Below are 6000 nucleotides of genomic sequence, written 5' to 3' on the forward strand. Positions count from 1 at the left end.
CTAAAGTTAGGGTAATAGGAATAACATTTTAGCATTGTTTAACCAGTAACCAGGGAGAATACCCCTTTTAAACATTTCTTTATCGAGGAAATCCTGGACTTTAGAGGTCAGCAAAACTACCCCAACAAAAAGCACTTACTGCATACGCAACTCAAGTCAGTGCTTATTGTTTGGGTAGTTCTGGTGCCAGATGAATGCATTTTACTAGTGTTGGGAAGAATTGTGAATTAGCATTTGTTCAGAGATATGTCTGATGATAAACTCACTTCAAAGACAACCCAAAGAGAAGCACTTTAGAGAAGCACTTTAGAGAAGCAAGTTAGGGTAATAGTAATATCATTTTAGCATTGTTTAACCAGTAACCAGGGAGAATATCCCTTTTAAACATTTCTTCATGGAGGAAATCCTGGACTTCAGAGGTCAGCAAAACTACCTCAACAAGTAGCACTTACTGCATACATGACTCAAGTCAGTGCATGTGTTTGGTAGTTTTGCTGCCAGATGATTTCATTTTACTAGTGTTGGTAAGAATTGTGAAATAGCCTGTCTCTGCATTTGTTCAGTGACATGTCTGATGATGAACTCACTACCAAGACAACCCCAAAGAGAAGCACTTATGAACACAATAATCATCAGTGTCTCCATTTGAGATGATCTGAATGTGATTACAATGACATCCATCTTCAGTTAGTCTGTATCATTGTCATGTTCAACTGCCCCAACAAGTAGCACTTACTGAATTCAACAGTCAAGTAAATAATAAAGTTAGGGTAATAGGAATGACTTACCAAAGCAATCATATATACAGACACAATCTAGAATGAATTATAACACATTTTAGTATTGTCCAACTAGTAATACAACGTAAAATAGCTGTTACTGTTTCTCCTGGCATCTTCTGTGTTGTGGAAGTGGTTCCTTACACAGATGTGCCATCTTAAATACTGAATGCAGTAATTTCCACTCAACTCCACCTACTTTTTGATCAAGTTTCAGTGGTCTTGTCTATTGTAAGTAATGAATGGCTTCATGAATAGACAACCATCATCCCAATGTACGCCATTAACAGTCTATGAGTGGTCAATAAGAGTCCAATAACTTTCTTTGGGGCAACTCCTTTTTCCTCCAGATAGAGCTCATTCAGCACTAGACAGTACCAGTTAGTGCTGAATATCTATTCCAAAACTCCCATTGTTTTATTTATTTAGCCAGTGGTGGACAACTGCTGAAATGTACTTGGTCTGCATGTGTTAGTGTCTGATGATGAACTCACTTCAAAGACAACCCAAAGAGAAGCACTTATGAACCCATTAATCATCAGTGTCTCCATTTGAGATGATCTGAATGTGATTACAATGACATCCATCTTCATTTACAGTCTGTAGCATTGTCATGTTCAACTGCCCCAACAAGTAGCACTTACATTGGCGACAAGGCAGGCCTGCGTGATTACGTGATTACGGTAAGCGTACCTGACTCATTTCCGTTTCCTGTGCCTTTGTGTTTGCGTGTTGGTAGCTCTGCTGCTCACGACATACCAGTTCAGGTTGTTAGATTTGCTATTACAGCGGCTAACTGTCCGCTAAACACTTATTCTTATAGCAGTTCTGCCTAAGCACTCACATATCTTCTCATTTTTTTTTTTAGCGACTTTTGTTAAATAACAGCTGTTTTAACGCTTGGTAGCTAACGCTACCATACTTTAGCTTAGCCGCTAACGACTTTAGCCTAGCAGTTAGTTATGTCGGCCCCCTCTCCGACTTTCTCCTGCTCGATGTGTGAGATGTTTAGTTACTCCTCTGCATTCTTTAGCGGTGATGGCGTGTGTAACAAGTGTAGTTTATTTTTGGACGTGGAGGCGAGGCTTAGTGAGTTAGAAGTCCGGATCCGCACCATGACAGATCAGTCGTCAGTTACTGTAGCTAACCCCCCCCCGGTAGTCGGCACGGGCCGGCCTGAGCCTGAGTTAGCCTCTGGTAGCCGTTCCTCGCGAACTCCGGAGAAGTCAGGACATAGAGCGTGGGTTACTGTGCGAGGACGAGGAAGAGACAGTCGTAAGCTTTCCAAGACGTCGGACCGCCACCAGCCTGTTAGCGTTTCTAACAGATTTTCCCCACTCAGCAACCCCCCCGCTGAGAAACCAACTCTGGTTATCGGCAGCTCCATTCTGAGAAACGTGAAGTTAGCGAAGCCGGCAGCCGTAGTTAAGTGCATCCCGGGGGCTAGAGCGGGCGACGTTGAGTCTTATCTGAAACTGCTGGCTAAGGATAAACGTAAATACAGCAAGATTGTTATTCACGTTGGCGTTAATGACTCCCGGTTACGGCAATCGGAGGTTACTAAGATTAATGTTGAATCGGTGTGTACATACGCGAAGTCAATGTCGGACACCGTAGTTTTCTCTGGACCCTGCCAAATCTAACCAGCGATGACATGTATAGCCGCATGTCGTCATTTCGCCGCTGGCTATGGAGGTGGTGTCCAGATAATGATGTGGGCTTTGTGGATCACTGGCAGTCTTTCTGGGGAGGACCTGGTCTGATTCGGAGAGACGGCATTCATCCCACTTGGGCTGGAGCAGCTCTCATTTCTAGAAACATTGACAAGTTTATTGGTGGACCTAATCCTTGACAATCCATAGTTGGGACCAGGAGGCAGAGTCCCAGTCTAACACACTTCTCTGCTCCTTTATTCCAGGTGTTACCTAGTAAAAATCCCATAGTGACGGTGTCTGCCCCCCGACCATTAAAATTAATTAAATCAAAGGTAAACAGAAGAGGAGCAGTGCATGAAAACCTCATAAAAATTAAAACCACAAGTGCAATAGTTCAAAAGAATAGGAGAATTAAATGTGGACTCTTAAACATCAGATCTCTCTCTTCTAAAGGTGTACTAGTAAATGAATTGATATCAGATTCTAATATTGATTTATTTTGTCTTACTGAAACCTGGCTGGGTAATGGAGAATATGTTAGTCTAAATGAGTCCACCCCCCCCAGTCATATTAATACTCACATTCCTCGAGGCGCAGGCCGAGGAGGTGGAGTTGCAGCTATCTTTGATTCTAGTCTACTAATTAGCTCTAAACCTAAACTAAATTATAACTCATTTGAAAGTCTTGTTCTTAGTCTTTCACACCCAAGTTGGAAATCAATGCAACCAGTTCTATTTGTTATAGTGTACCGAGCACCTGGTCCATACTCTGAATTTTTATCCGAATTTGCAGAGTTTCTATCGAACTTAGTGCTAAAAACGGACAAAGTTATTATTGTAGGGGATTTTAATATTCATGTGGACGATGAGAATGATAGCCTTAGCACTGCGTTTATCTCTCTATTAGATTCTATTGGCTTCTCTCAAAGTGTACATAAACCGACTCACCGTTTTAACCACACCCTCGATCTTGTTCTGGTATATGGTGTTGAAATTGAACATTTAATAGTGTTCCCACAGAATCCCTTTCTATCTGACCACTGTTTGATAACTTTTGAGTTTATACTGCTGAACTACACGCCGTTAGGCAAAACGTCCTATACAAGATGTCTATCTGATAGTGCTGTAGCTAAATTTAAGGATGCGATTCCGTTAGCATTTAATTCATTACCAAGTCCCAAAGTAACGGAGGACTCCTATGCTATTAGTCCCTCCCAAATCGATCATTTTGTTGATAGTGCAGCAGGCTCGCTACGAATGACTCTAGACTCTGTTGCCCCTCTAAAAAAGAAGATAATAAAACAAAGAAGGTTAGCTCCATGGTATAACACTGAAACTCGCAAATTAAAGCAAATATCGCGGAAACTTGAGAAGATCTGGCGCTCCACCAAACTGGAAAATTCTCGTTTAACCTGGCAAGATAGTCTTAAAACGTATAGGAAGGCCCTCCGTTATGCCAGAGCAGCGTACTACTCGTCATTGATAGAGGAAAATAGGAACAACCCCAGGTTTCTTTTCAGTACTGTAGCCAGGCTAACAGAAGGTCACAGCTCTACTGAGCCAAGTATTCCCATAGCTCTTAGTAGTAACGACTTTATGAGGTTCTTCAATGATAAAATTATAACTATTAGAAGCAAAATTCACCAAGACCTGCCTTTAACTGGCTTATCTCTAAACTCAGGAACCTTAGAAACAGCTGTAAAACCAGATATATGTTTTGACTGCTTTGCTTCACTTGATCTTTATCAATTTAATTCAATTATTTCTTCATCTAAGCCATCAACCTGCCTCTTAGATCCCATCCCGACTAGGCTATTTAAAGAAGTTTTACCATTAGTCAACACTTCACTACTGAATATAACCAATTTGTCTTTATTAACAGGCTATGTACCACAGCACTTTAAAGAATGCCTCTCGTTGTCGGCAGGATTCAAACCTGCGTGGGGAGACCCCAATGGATTTCTAGTCCATCGCCTTAACCACTCGGCCACGACAACCTGAAACACAGCCCTATACCTGTTTGCATCATAGACCGTTAATAGAAGTGGACAGAGCATCCAGTTTCGAAAAGTGCAACCACTGCGGAAGTAACTTAAACCTGCATTCTATCTGAATTCCTGCAGAGGGCGACACGCGTGGTTGCAAAAGAGGTCGGTTTCTATAGAAGTCTATGGAGAAATGAGCCACTTCTCACTTGATTTATTACCTCAGTAAACATCTTCATAATGAGTTTATGGTTTCGATCGCTAGTTCTAAGTATTCTGCAACACAGAATGATGTTCATTTTTTAAATTACGGTCTCGTTGATTTTAAAATCGGCGATAAAGCCGGGGGTATGATGTGATTGACAGTTCTTGGCCTGTCAATCATGACATAGTGTTAGCAAAGCTTGTCCATGGTACGTAAACTTCATTTTGGGGGTTTACTACGTTTTATCGCTGTGGCTGTGACACTTTGGTCGGATAATAATTTCTTGTTTAGCGGTCGGTTGCACGGCAAGACACTCAAAGGAATCGGCAGGTCAGTTTTTCCGGTAAGTAAAATTAGATTTTGTTTTAATAAGAACTTTTTCGTTAGCCAACGTTAGCATCTCAATTAATATCAGTTAGCTAGCTTCTAGATTGCACCTTGCTAAGCAAGCTAGCGGGCTAACTAATAATACTATGCAGACCGTATAAACGCATACAGTCTACCGATCTCGCCTATGATCTGTTGATCAGTAATAGGTGGTATTAATGCTAATCAAGGCGCATGTAATGGTAACGTTAGCTTAAAATCAAAGCCTGATGTAACTAACGTTATATTGCAAATTCATAAACCCTATTAGCACGGAATAAGATCATCGTGTGATTTAGAAATAACCCCTCACATCTGAGTTTGGTGTGGCGGATTTGTACGTCAAACGTAGACCTGCTTTTGACTCAAATATATGTATCCCGAAAGTTGGGCAACGTTACCCGGAGGCGGGCGAAAGCCTGCACACCCCACCCCAGTCGGGGCTGCGGATCTTTCTGGGCGAGAGGTTACAGGCACATACCCTGTCACCCTCGCCGCGGCAGCAGCCACAGCGTCACCATCACCACACGGACAAAGCTGCGGGCGGGAGCGCGTTGACTTGGAGACGGAGGTCTCCGGGTGGGGGAGTGGGTCAGATTGTTAGCGATAAAATGGCGCACCTGAAACAATTAGACATTATTGTAAAGTTACGTTGGGGTATGACTTTATATTAATCTATTAAATATACATTTCAATCATTTTCATTACAGATGCATACAGCAGATGTGGTGCCTTGTTAGTGTAAATTGATAGTGTATACACCTTCTGGATGTATGAAACATGAATTTCTTTCCAAACAGACTTCCTTTTGATGAGGCCAGGCTGAAGCTATGGTTGGTGAACATGAGGAGAGAGACCAGAAAATGGAACCACAAAGAGTCAAGTCTGCAGTTCACACTTTGAGGAAGATCAGTTTTTTAGAGACAAGCAGGTATTATTAATTTAAATGCATCATTTAGTGTGTGTCTCATAAATTAGCTCATATATTAAAATAATTGTGATCTACCGTGC

The 6000-nt window shown here is 41.8% G+C and overlaps 1 non-coding gene across 1 annotated transcript; it reads right to left on the reverse strand.

Moving 5' to 3' along the window:
• Positions 1-4348: 4348 nt before the first annotated feature.
• Positions 4349-4430, reverse strand: trnas-aga (transfer RNA serine (anticodon AGA)). The gene has a single exon. It is a non-coding gene; the product is annotated as a tRNA-Ser (tRNA).
• Positions 4431-6000: the final 1570 nt, after the last annotated feature.

The sequence above is a fragment of the Etheostoma spectabile genome, unplaced genomic scaffold (genome assembly GCF_008692095.1).
Source record: "Etheostoma spectabile isolate EspeVRDwgs_2016 unplaced genomic scaffold, UIUC_Espe_1.0 scaffold00018341, whole genome shotgun sequence".
NCBI classification, from domain to species: domain Eukaryota; kingdom Metazoa; phylum Chordata; class Actinopteri; order Perciformes; family Percidae; genus Etheostoma; species Etheostoma spectabile.